Genomic DNA, 14035 nt, shown 5'->3' with positions numbered 1-14035 from the left:
GTTATGGAATTGCAATCCCTCATAAGAATCAAGTATGCAACTTGGGAGAGTTCTTGGATCCATTTTTTGCATCTAATGGTCAGATTGCAGCAGTGGCAATTTAGGGTTAGGCTAGTATACCAACTGCTCTGGTTTCTGGAAAAGACTTACCTAGCTACAATCATTCATACCCTGATAACATCCAGTATTTCAGTCTTAGAAATTACATTTAGTCTAAGATCTGGTAGCCAAGCTGTTAATTGAAGTTTGCCAAATGGAGCACATAACTCTAATGCTTTACTAACTCTTATTGGTTAGTTACTTGTTTCTGGGCTCTGTTAAAGTGCTGGTCTTAACCTTTAAAGCCCTCAGCAGCTTCAGGCTGGGTTATTGTAAGGACTTCCTGTTCCCATGTGCACCTACTTCACCTCTCAGATAAATATCTCGGGGTTCTTCACCCTAAGTGAAATATTCATGATGGCAAGAGCACCATGCTTATAGAACCCACATGATGGAGAACTCTACATGTCTTCTAAGATATTCACCGTCCCTCAGATTTTTATTATTTATTTGTCAATGTTTGTGGAGTATTGCCATTTTTGGCAGAATACAGAAGAAAGCACCTCTAGAACTTTTCCTTTTAGGACATTGTTGCCTGTAGAGTAGAAAACAATGTCATCAAAGTACAGCCACTTACCAGTTACAAATTGCTTTCTGTAAACAAAAATGCTCCCTGGAAAAGGGCGGGGGGACCCTCTGCATTTTGCCATTGGGGTAGTTTTTCACTCTAGCCCATGGAACAGATTGGGAGAGGAAAAACACACCAGGAGTTTGTTACAAAAACCCAGAGATCCATATATGGAGAGATACAGGTCTTCATGACAATCTGAACACCCTTTCTGACAACCTGAAGAATATTTACCTAAACACAGAGAGATTTATGGGTTGAAAAACAGCCCAAGTATCAAAAACATTAGGCATTAATATTTTTAGGTATTTTTGAAATTATTAATTTTAGGATAGGAAAAACACCCAAAGTAGCAAAAAGCATGTCAGGAATGTTGTAACTAAGAGCCAAACTATACATGATGAAGTAGATCCACATATATTTCTTTACATGTTCACAAGTACATTTGAAAATCTATTTTTGTAGAAAATGGAACAGAATGTGAGGGGTGCTAAACCCTGCCGCTCCTCCTCCTTTGCCGTAAGCATTTTCCTTCAAGCCTGGCTGACTCCTGGTACCAGAGCTGGGCTAGGAGAAGATGGTTTGCCCAACAGAATGCAGTGGCAGTAAGGGTGGGAAAGAGTCAAGGTTTAGCTCCCCTCACTTCATTTCATCAATTCTTTTAATGTGAAAATAATGTATACTCCTTTTCCTCTGCTTTAGAGCATACAAGTAAACAAATGCACGTACATCTTCCTTGTCATGTCTAGTTTGGCCCTCAGTAATAGTATTTTTTTCACAACGTCCACTGTGAACATATTTTTTTAGATTTTGCTTTTGAGTAAATTAAAGTTTATAAAAGAATAAATGGGATACAGTGCAAAATACATTATTAAGTGGAATAGTCTGACCTATTTTTGTTAGTAATGGAGATAAAAATTGCTTGAAGATTAAAAAGGGTTAGAGGAAGCGCTAAGGGAATGTATGTCATTATGCAGAAGCCACCACAGCTCCATACCCGAGGTGGATGGGGGATAAACTATTTAAACAAATTGCCAGTAAAAAGCCATTTAAGAATAGATGTAACATTTTGAAATAGCACTGTTTGCATTTTAATACAGATTTGCTTGACTTTGTGGTCTGAAATGAATGCAAGGCAACGTATTTATAAAAAACTTTAAAACAGTTGGCTGACTACCTTATAGTTTCAAAACACTTAAGCCAGAGCACTGCTTGTAATCTCTAGACTGTGCATTAGGTTGAAATGCATAGAATTTTTTGTGTGTAACAATAATATATAAATAAGGTGCTGCTTATTAGAGAGACAGTTTGTTGTAGTGGCTAGAGTGACCAGCTATGATTTGTGACACCCAGGTTCAATTCCCTGCTCTGCCATGGAAGCTTGCTGGGTGACCTTGGGCCAGTCACATCAATTAAGCCTAACCTATCTCACAGGGTTGTTGTGAGGATAAAATGGGAAAGGAGAATAATGTCAGCCACTTTGGGTCCCCACTGGCGAGAAAGACAGGCATAAATGAATTAAAAAATGAAAAAACCGAGGAGAATAATGTAAGCCACTTTGGGTCTCACTGAAGAGAAATACAAAGCATAAATGAATAAAAATAAAAAATAGGATGAAGGAGAGGGTGCAGCATGCAGCCCCTCCTGAAAAAAAACATCTTTGGACCCCACTGACCCGTCCAGTTACCGCCCAGTGTCGAACCTCCCGTTCCTGGGCAAGGTGATTGAGCGGGCGGTGGTGGTACAACTGCAGGAATTCCTGAATGATGCTCTAGTCCTGGACCCATTCCAGTCTGGCTTCCGTCCTGGCCATGGGACGGAGACGGCCTTGGTTGTCCTCACAGATGACCTTCGCAGGCATCTGGATTGAGGCGGGTCAGCGCTGCTTGTGTTACTCGATCTCACAGCAGCATTTGATACGGTTGACTATGATTTGTTGGCCAGCCGCCTTGCCAACGTGGGGATTAGGGGGACAGCCTTACAGTGGCTGGTCTCCTTTCTCCAGGGTCGGGGACAGAGGGTGGCACTCGGGGGAGATCTATTGCCCTGTCACCCTTTGGTGTGTGGGTTTCCCCAAGGGGCGATACTCTCCCCGATGTTATTTAACATCTACATGCGCCCCCTCACCCAGTTGGTGCGGAGGTTTGGGCTGGGCTGTCATCAATACGCGGATGACACCCAGCTTTTTCTGTTGATGGACAGCCGGCCAGACACGGCCCCAGACAATCTGGCCAGAGCTCTGGAGGCTGTGATGGCATGATTGAAACAGAGCAGGCTGAAATTGAACCCAGTGAAGACGGAAGTCCTGCAGCTGAGACGGGGGCTGCCAGATGTTGGGATCCAGCTCCCTGCCCTGGATGGGACACCACTGGCAACTTTGCCAGTGGTGAAGAGTCTGGGCGTGCTCCTGGATGCCTCCCTATCGATGGAGGCCCAGGTCATGGCGGTTGCCAAGTCTGCATTTTTCCATCTTCATCAGATCAGGCAACTTGCACCCTACCTGACGCCCCAGGACCTGGCTACAGTGATCCATGCAATGGTCACCTCCAGGCTAGATTACTGTAACTCATTCTACGCTGGGCTACCCCTGGGCCTGATCCGGAAACTACAACTGGCCCAGAATGCGGCAGCGCGGGTCCTGACTGGTATATCTTACCAGTCACATATCACACCTGTCCTGCGCCAGCTGCACTGGCTTCCGGTTGAATTCCGAATCAGGTTCAAGGTGTTGGTTCTTACCTTTAAAGCCCTGAGCGGGTTGGGACCGGCATATCTTTGGGACCGCCTCTCCCTGTACGTTCCCCTGAGACCGCTTCGATCAGTGGATAAATGTTTACTGGTGGTCCCCGGCTCTAAGGAACCCTGCCTCGCTTCAACTAGGGCCAGGGCCTTTTCAATCCTGGCCCCAGCCTGGTGGAACGCTCTGTCAATGGAGACCTGGGCCTAGCGGGACATATTATCGTTTCGCCGGGCCTGTAAGACAGAGCTGTTCCGCCAGGTGTTTGGTGGTTGAAGGGGGCGGTGCCATGTCAGCCTCCCACCTTTGGGGTGGGGGCGGGTTTTCCCCACCATTGAACTTGGTTAATTTATTTCATTATTGTTTTGTATATTGATTTTAGTATTGTTGTTTTCTTGTTTTTATCGATTTTAAACTGTTCACCGCCCAGAGCCCCTGGGATGGGCCTCCCCTCACACAACCCAGATCCAAATCAAACATGCTATGGAAATAAATCATATGACCTGACAAGTTCCATGTACTTTCAGTAGGGTTGCCAAGTCTCCTGATAAGGCAGGGAACCTCCTACCAGCACCCCCTGCTTTCCATCTCCACTCTGTCAGATGGCGGGATTTTTTTAAAAAAAATCGCCATTGGCGCAATGGTAATATATCATTTATGGGGGGGAATAAAACTCTGAAGGGACTTCATATCTCTCTAGGAATCTCTGGAAACTATAGGTTTATTGTAGAGTTTTTGGCAATTGCTAGAGAGCCATGATGTCACATCTGGCTTTTCCCCAGAAGTGACATAACACTATCATGCTGATGACTCTTCCCCACATTCTTGTCCCCTCAGACTTCCACAACCCTGCCTTACAGAATGACCAAGGCTGCTAAAATTTTGTTCCCCTTGTTCCTTCCATCTGAGTGACCCTGGTGGAAGAAAATTCTAACCATTTTCCAGACAAACCACAAGGAAAACTGATTTTGATAGTAAGAAACATGAAATCCTAAGAATTTTCTTTAGATGTGACGATTTCAAATACTGGATTTTTAGCTGTTTCACCTTGTTTCAACTGTAACTGTAAGATGATTTCATTCCACTTTGATAGTTCTTGGATGGAGTTGCTGAGCTGTGGTATTATGTACTAATTTGGATGAAGTATACTGTAAATCTGGGAACCTAGGATCAATAAGAAAATTGTTTCAATCACTACTTCACCAGCAGGGAAGGGAGGGAAATTCAAATCACCACATCTTCCTGTTCCAAAGTTCTCTACTATGCACCATGAACGTAGCAGAAAGAAAGTACTTCAAGCAGAGATGACAGAGGACATTGATACATTAACAGTCAATATGCACTATATTTTTGTCATGCTGCCAGAATAAAAATGCTGCAAGAATTAAAATTCATGCATATGCAACTTCCTGTGAAATTTTATCTTTTGTAGTCCAGTTTTCACAAACCAAAGTTGTAGCTAAGAAAGGAGGAATTCTTTCATGAAATGGAAATTCATAAAGCTGAAACCTTATTAAAGATAAAGACCTATCTTTATTAGTGAAAATCCAACTTGTAGGTCATGTGCTATGTGCAGGTATACTGGAATTCTTTGAAGATGTCATAGCTTTTCAAATAACTTGCAAGGATTTATGGAGGATTGAAAATAAATTATTTTACATTGCATAAATATGCATAAGACTGCCAACTGGTATCTTTTGGATATGAGAAGATAGGAATTTGCATTTTAGTTGATGGACTTCTGTCCTCACTTTTTCCAACGACCTGTCATTGGGTTATTACTCATTTTATCTTCGTAAGTATTTTGTATTATACTTAGTCAGAAATTTAGTGGCTTGCCTATGGATATGCTGTGACTCCTGATCAGGGAATCTTATTTGGCATTCCCATAGCTAATCTTATCATTTGAGCTATTACACCATACTGGCTTTTATGCTGGTTCCTGATCCTGACTATGCTCATTCATTGCTAAAATAACATTTCAGCACACTAAAAAACCAAGCCCTCCTTACTGCTAGGGTAAAGGGGTGTATCCTTTCCTCCTCCCTTTACATCTCAATTATATAACCAGATACTGCAATTCTTTCCAAAAAATAGAAAAATCAACCAAATATGTACAGTTTCTCAGTCAGTACAGATAATAATCTATTCTATATATGGAATTCCTGTTCTGTGATCCCAACTAGACATGGGCACGAACTGCATTATGAACCAAAAAACCCCACGAACCGCCTGATTGTCTGTTCGCGAACTGGTGGTTTGTGGTCCATGGCCAATGAACCAGCATTAGTTGGAAGCCTGGTTCGTTGCGTTCGCCTGTGGTTCGTGAAGCCAGACAGTCAGGCACCATCAATCAATTCCCTTGGAAATGGAGCTGGGGGAATGCCTGAACTTTGTCTGCACTCCTTCTGTCACCCTGGAAACCCAAATCGAAACCCAGCTTACCTTGATTGGCAGGTCTTCCTTACAACCATGGAGCTGTGGCTCCTAAGAGGTGGGGCGCCCCCGACGTACCCTCAGTTCCTCTTTGGCAGCCCACTTGAGAGGTTCTTGCTGGCTCTGCTCTTCGGAAAGCATTTTTTCTTCGAGTTCCATAAGATGTCGGACAAAGCATTATTCAAACAATGTTCCACCTGTGATTGTAAAATGACCAAATCAGACGGTCATTCTGAATGCCTGTATTGTTTGGGAGAAACCCACAACCCGCAGGCATGTAAGTACTGCCACACCTTCACTCCGAAGGCCGGGGCAGAAAGATCGGGGAGACTTCAAGCGTATTTATGGTGGCGCGCAATGGCGGTTACTGACCCACCTGCATCGGGCAAATCCCCCGTGCTGGAAAAATCCACCACTCCGACTTCAAAATCTTTGGAGAAGTCGCCACGTCCATGCCAGTCTCCCGCTTCGACTGCTCCAAGGCCCCCAAGCCCGACAAGGTTGGGTCGGAGCTCCTCGAACCTGACTACTCCCACTCCGTCGGATACGATTTTGGGGTCGAGACCTGCTTCGGAACTATCTGGCTCCGTGTCGGGTGTTCAGACTAGGAGAGAAAGCTCAGTAGTTCCATTGGAACCGAGAACTTCTCAGGGTGGATCTATATCGGACCGTCACAACACCTCACGTAAATCCTCGGATCCGAAGCATCCATCGGACTTGGTGGAAGCGAGTCTGGAAAAGAAAAAGAAAAAGAAAAAGAAGAGAAAGCATCTGTCTTCTAAATCAGACAGACAAGTTTTAGAGAGTGTTATCTCCCCTCAGCAAAATCAGCAGGGTGCTCCTGAATCTGAACTCACCTCTAAAGGCCATCGTGGATCCGGGGACGCAGCTTCCCCTAGGAGAACCCCGGCGTCCGATAGATCCCGGGAATCTGACGTAATTATGATCGAGAAACCCCTGACTCCATCGGGAATACCTTGCTCACCTTCTCGTGATTCATGGTCTTCACGCTCCTCTCGGACAGACAGAGGCCGTTCGAGATCTCGCCGCTCCGATAGATACAGTCCTTACTCGACTAGACATCATTATTACAGAGAAGGATCTTATGGTTCTGACCGTGGAACCAGGAGACGCTCTTGCTCGCCATCTTTGCGTGCCTGCTCCCCGGGGGGATCCAGATGGACCCCGGGTTTTTCTGACGCCGAATGCGATGATTATCTTCCCTATGGTAAATCTTACGATTCCCCCCCATCGGAGTCGCCGGATGGAGCGATTGGACCGTCGGAGGAAGCATCCCTGACGGAAGATTTTCGTGCTTACAACGAGCTTCTCCAAAGGATGGCGAAGGCTCTTGAGATCGAGGTGGCTTCCTTGGAACCACGATCGAAGGATAAGATCCTAAAACATATGTATGCTGGGTCGACTCCGACAATTGCCTTTCCAATGATTGAAGGCTTCGTGGAACTTCTGTCTGGTTTGAACCTGAAACCTACCTCAACCCCTGTTACTAACAAAAAGATTGAGAATCTGTACAGGGTCAAGGACGAATAGTGTCTGTTCCTCTCTTTTCATCCACCTCCATCCTCTCTAGTTACGGAGGATATGCAAGCGAAACCTAAGCAAGGCTCTTTATTGGTCCCGTCGGATAAAGACAGTAGAAAGATTGACTCCCTGGCCAGAAAGGTCTATACATCAACTGCATTTGGCATTAAAATAGCCAATTATGCCGCAATGATAGCTGCCTACCAATTGCTGTTATGGACGAAGGTGGCCACGTTTGTGCCCCAGTTGCTGGAGTATCAACGAGTCTTCCTTAGGGTTATTCAGGAAGAGGCTGTTCGATTGTCACGTCACCAAATCACGGTGAGCGGGAATATGGCTGACATTTCCGCCAGGGCACTCTTATCTGCTCTCGTGTTGAGGAGGTTCGCTTGGCTGAGGACCACTGCCTTACCCATGGAGACAAGGGCTAAAGTGGAAGATCTCCCTTTTGTAGGACAAAACCTGTTTTCCGATAGAACAGATGAATACCTTTCAAAGAAGCGTAAAGACAAACTGACGGCTAGATCTTATGGCGTGGTACATCAGCACCAGTCTGGTCGCCCTCAGTATAGGTCCTACAACAGGAATCGTCAACAACGCTACCACCCTTATTATGGGTACGGGTTCCAACCTCAATGTCAGTATCAGAGCCCACAATCTACCTTCCAGAGGAGGAGGCAGGGCAGTAAGAATAGGAAAACAATACTCAGCATCAACCCAAAGATTCGAGACATGTCCAGAAACAGTTCTGACAATTACAAGGACCTGACCCCTATTTTGGGGACAGGCTGTCTTTCTTCTTTACTGAATGGTGTAATATTACCTCACATGTTTGGGTGTTACAAGTGGTTAATGTTGGATATAAAATTGAGTTTGTTCAGTGGCCTAGTCTTTTGCTTCCTGTTTTTTCCTCCCAAACGCCCTAACCGGGGGTGGTGTCAGAGTTATCAGCGTTATTGTTGAAGGGGGCTATTGAAGCGGTGTCTCCTTCTTCTTCCCCCCTTGGTTTTTACTCAAACCTTTTTGTGGTAGACAAGAAGGATGGGGGTCTTTGCCCCATTCTGGATCTCCGAAAATTGAACAAGTCTATAAAGGTTCGAAAATTCAAAATAACCACTTTGCAAATGGTCTTAACCCTGCTACCCTCTAACTCGTGGTTTGGGGTACTAGACCTTAAAAATGCCTACTTCCACATCTCAATCTTCCCTGAGCATAGGAAGTTTCTTCGTTTCACATATGGTACTCGAATTTTTCAGTACCGTGTCCTTCCGTTTGGGTTATCCACGGCCCCCAGGGTATTCACCAAGTGTGTAGCAGTGGTGATTGCCTTCCTTAGAACTCAAGGCTGCTGTATTTTTCCCTATCTTGATGACTGGCTGATTGTTGGGCAGTCGGAGGAGGATGTAACCCATCAGGTTTCGGTCACGTTGAGTACCTGCTTAAAGTTGGGGTTATTTGTGAACCAAAAGAAATCTAAGTTTATCCCGACTAAAGTCATGCAATTCATTGGGGCCATTATTGATGGTTCTCAGGATGCGGGTTTTTTGCCCTTAGACAGGGCTGATAAGATTAAGGCCCTTATCAGAAGATTTAAGAGGTGCAGGTTCCAACCGGCCAGGCTTATTCAAGTACTTTTGGGTTATATGGCCACCACTACGGCTGTGATATCGCTAGCGAGACTTAAAATGAGACTGCTTCATCTGTGGTTTTCTAAAACTTTTTTCCCTGAGAGAGACTCCCAACGGAGGAAACTTAGTGTTCCTCGCAACGTTCTTTTGTCTCTGGAATGGTGGTTACAAGATTCTAACCTTGGGGGTGTTGGGTTTGGCTATAAGCAACCAGACCTTTCAGTCACTACTGATGCCTCTACCCTTGGGTGGGGTGCTCACTGTCGGGGCTTATATGCTCATGGCTTGTGGGATGAGTTGGAGTGTGAAGAACACATTCACCTCCTTGAATTGCGTGCAGTTTACTATGCCCTAATCTCTTTTTCTGATTTGATACACAATAAGACATTACAAATCCTTACAGATAACACCACAACTATGTTTTATTTAAATAAACAAGGGGGCACAATGTCTCGGACCTTATGCAAAGAGGCAATGAAAATTTGGAATTGGGCCATTGACCACTCTCTTTGGCTAATAGCAGTTCATATACCGGGTGTAAACAACGTCACGGCTGATTGCCTTAGCAGGCTGGGGGGTGACACCCATGAGTGGTCCCTTCATGACAAGTATTTACGTCCTGTCTTTTCAGAGTGGGGGACCCCAGACTTAGACCTTTTTGCCTCGGAGAAGAACTACAAGACTCCCCAGTATTGTTCAAGAGGAGGCGTCGGCCTCGAATCTCTTGGGGACGCGTTTCAGTCCCTTCATGACAAGTATTTACGTCCTGTCTTTTCAGAGTGGGGGACCCCAGACTTAGACCTTTTTGCCTTGGAGAAGAACTACAAGACTCCCCAGTATTGTTCAAGAGGAGGCGTCGGCCTCGAATCTCTTGGGGACGCGTTTCAGTTAATTTGGTCAGGTTGCTTTCTCTACGTTTCCCCCGTTCCCACTGCTAGCCAGGGTAATATCCAAGATCCGGACAGACAAAGCATCAGCCATCCTGATTACCCCTTACTGGCCACGGCAGCCGTGGTTTCATGCCCTTCTGAGACTGCACAGTCAAATGCATCGGTTCCCGGATCGACTGGATCTACTGTCCTTTTGGGGGGTGCTCCATCACAGAGTACATACACTCAGACTGACGGCATGGCTGATTCTTCAGGACGGGGATTCTCTGAGGGAGTGATGCACGTTCTCCAAAATGCCCGTCACTTGTCCACTCGACAGTCATACTCCCTGAAATGGAACAGATTTACTGAATGGTGTGAGGGTAGGGGGATCGATCCCTTGGCCTCCTCCCTCTCTGATGTCCTGGACTTTTTGTGGGGGCTTAAACAATCTGGCCTATCCAAATCTTCTGTTAAAGTATACATGGCCGCAATCTCGGCCTTTCATCCTCCCGTCGATCGAAAGACTGTTTTTTCCCACTATACGTCTAAATTATTTTGAGGGGGCTCAATAACTTGTTCCCCCCTGTGCGAGTGTTAGGCCCTCAGTGATCGCTATGTCTAGTTTTGGCTAAGCTCCTTTCCAAACCCTTTGAGCTGTTGGCTACTTGCCCTCTAAATTTACTTTCATTTAAGGTGGCGTTTCTTGTAGCTGTCACGTCTGCCAGACGAGTGGGTGAATTGGCAGCTCTGTCTTGTGACCCTCCTTATTTGAGTATTCACCCTGATAAGGTGGTCCTAAGAACAAAGATGGAGTTTTTGCCTAAGGTGGTGTCAAAATTCCACTTGTCACAAGAAATTTCTTTACCGGTGTTCTTTAAGGATTATTTGTCTGAGGCTGAGAGATCTCTTCATGCCTTAGATGTTCGTACAGCTCTCCTTTTTTATTTGGATAGGGTGAAGCCCTTTAGGAAAGATTCTAATCTTTTTGTTTGTTTTGTGGGCCCTAAAAAGGGGATGAGAGCCAATTCTCAGACTTTGGCCCGCTGGGTGGTGCAAGCTATTCTGTTAAGTTATAAATGTGCTAATCTACCTTGTCCCCTGGAGATACATGCTCACTCCACTAGGTCTCAAGCATCTTCGGCAGCCCTCCTGAGAGGTGTCCCTTTGCAAGACATCTGTAAAGCTGCAACTTGGGCGTCTGCAGACACGTTTGTGAGACACTACGCTTTGGACATCCTAGACAGGAGAGAGACGGTCGTGGGTACAGCAGTCCTACAATCAATCTTCCTGTCATGATGCATCTCTACCTACCACCCAGGTATTTTAGCTTTGTAATCTCCCATGTGGGACTGCACAGGAAGACTGCAGATGAAAAACAGTGTTTCATACCTGTAACTGTTGTTCATCTAGGTCTTCCGTGCAGGCACACATACCCTCCCTCCTTCCCCGCAAATTCTCTTGGTACTTACCTTGTAGTCAGCGGCGAAAGAGGACCTGAGGGTACGTTGGGGGCGCCCCGCCTCTTAAGAGCCGTTTTCGGCAGGAAAAGACGGCTGCACATACGCGTTAAGAGGCGGAGGCGCCCCCCTAGTGGTTCTGAGCTGTAAAAATCTCCGAAGTTGGCAGGCCTGCGCGTGCGCAGTCCCATGTGTGCCTGCACGGAAGAAGACCTAGATGAACAACAGTTACAGGTATGAAACACTGTTTTTCTGTAGCCATGGGCAAACCCTGATAGGCAGTTCTGACGGCCAACCCTTTGTACACTGGGTCAATGTCAACTGGTGGCTCTAATTGTATCAAATGGGAGTTTCCTGGGGGCCTCGGATTGAAGAGAGTATAACTCCAAGATCCCTATTGCAATCTTGACCAAACTTGGTTGCTGGCTGGAGGAGAGCCTGCTAAACACTCCCTGGGAATGTGGGCTCTCTAAGTCCAACAGGGGCCATTCTGACGCCCACAAACCATGAACCTCGAACCGGTTCGGCAACGGGAAAAGTTCATTGCGGTTCACTGGTTCAGGTTTGTCGGCGGCACCGAACCACAAATCGCTGGTTCATTAAATTTTTTTGGTTCGTGCCCATGTCTAATCCAAACTTCTTCCAGATTCTAATGCAATTTTCCCACATAGAACTGAAGTCCCTCCCCCCACTTTTTGCTACACTTACGCTATTTATGTGAACGTTTTCAGGCTTGTAAACTGGGAGCCATGGTGAGTAAAAACTGTTTCCAGATGAAGGATCTTATAAATTGCATCCAGACAGCAAAGTGTTCATATAAATAGGAAGAAAGTTATTTCTACACAGGAGTGAATTAGATATAGCTAGATGAGCTAGAATGAGCTAGAAAAAAATTCTGTGAACATTGTGGCTTTATTTGCAAGGCTGCGTTATCATTTGTTTTTTGTTTGTTTGTATATGTATTTATTGAGAATCAAGGCAGATGACATAGTATAAGTCAATATGATCTACAGCTGGGACATCAAATAAAAAGTGCAATAGGATTTGGATAGCATAAAATGTTACGCAGAATTTCCTTTTAAACTATGACTTAGAGTGACATCAGTTATGTTGCAAGTCACTTCTGGATAAACCAGTTTTACCATAGAGTTTCTGGCAATTCTTAGAGCCATCCTATGTCACTTTTAGGTAATGCCCCAAAATGTACATTGTGACATAACTAGGGTTGCCAGCCTCCAGGTGGGCCCTGGGAATCTCTTGGAATTACAACTTATCTCCAGATGACAGGTATCAGTTCCCCTGGAGAGATGACCATTTTGGAGGATGCATGATGACATCACTTCTGGGAAGTGACATCATCACGCAGGACCTTGTACTGCCCTGAGGAGCACTCCTGCACTCCACGGCAGGTTTATTTTGGCCCATTTGGGGCCTAAATTGGTCCACTATGAAGTGCAGGTGTGCCCACCAGCCAGGTAAGTGAGGCAGCGGGTAGAGGTTGGGGGCAGAGGATCCCCCACCCTCAGCGGGGGACTGGCAACCCTACTTCACCCCCCAGATCTCCTGGTATTTCCCACTTGTAGTTGGCAACCCTAAATTTAACCTATATTGTTACTGATGATAGGAGGTCTCCCACCACAGCATGAGGCCTGGCTGTCCTAATTCCATGGCTTCCCACTATACCCTTGGCATACTGGATTTATCATTCTAAATTTACTGCATGGTTCTTTGCCCTTAAAATTGCAAATCAGAGGCATGAATACACCAGTGAATCAACAGTTTATGTCATTTACATTCAGTGTTGTAAAATTATAGTGGCAATTTGCCAAATATTGCCAATCACAGCTAGTTTCAAGGCTTTTTTTTTTTTTTTTAGCAAAAATAGTATTTAAACCGGCTTTCATTAAAGTTGTTTTTTATTCAGACATGGTTGTTCAGATGATAGATTGAACTACTGTTCAGGGAAAAATCTTAAGACAGAGAGAACAGAGACTTTTCCAATGTGGGAGGAGGTGGGCTAATTTCTAAGTTTTAGTGTAAAGGGAAATTTTGTTATTCACTCAGCATTTCTTGACATTCTGCATAATTTTAGCTGTGATAATGCCTAGGTTCTAAAATTATATCTATAAAATTCATTCAAGTTAGCTGAAACAGTGGAATCTGTCAAAACATGTAAAGTATATGAATGTGAATGATAGCTTTTAGAATGTGAAAGATAGCTACAGCAAATCTTGGCAATTTGCAGAACGGTTAATTCAGTGGGGCTTATAGAATAGAATGCAGTGGCCTAAGTTGTACTCTTGCCTACCACAACCTCAACGAATAATTATTAAATTTTAGGAATTATTTTTATTATTATTATTATTTATTACATTTCTAACTCACTCTTCCCGCAAGCAGGCTCAGGGTGAGGTACAACAGTTATAAAAATATAATACAAATATTAAAACAATTCATAAAACAACAGTTCATCATAAAATCAACAAACAGGTAATAACTGTCCCAAGATGAGGTCAATTCCAGATTCCTGCCCATCAACATACAGGAGGAGGGAAGCGGACAGATAATGTACTGCAACCCATACGTGGGTCAGTAAACGAATGGGCACTACATAGCCCCGTGCTGTACCCATATGTTGGGCAGCTGGCCGGTGGACAGTGTATAACCCCACACTTGGTGGGAGATCGGTGAGAGGC

The 14035-nt window shown here is 44.9% G+C and overlaps 1 protein-coding gene across 2 annotated transcripts in view; it reads left to right on the top strand.

Annotated features, from left to right (window-relative positions):
- Positions 1-14035, top strand: part of NAV3 (neuron navigator 3) — a 363931-nt gene that overhangs the window by 152592 nt on the left and 197304 nt on the right. The window lies entirely within an intron of this gene.

Source organism: Eublepharis macularius, chromosome 9, assembly GCF_028583425.1.
Source record: "Eublepharis macularius isolate TG4126 chromosome 9, MPM_Emac_v1.0, whole genome shotgun sequence".
Lineage (NCBI taxonomy): Eukaryota > Metazoa > Chordata > Lepidosauria > Squamata > Eublepharidae > Eublepharis > Eublepharis macularius.
Note: the sequence above shows the minus strand (reverse complement) of the source record. Positions and strands in the feature narration are given on the sequence as shown.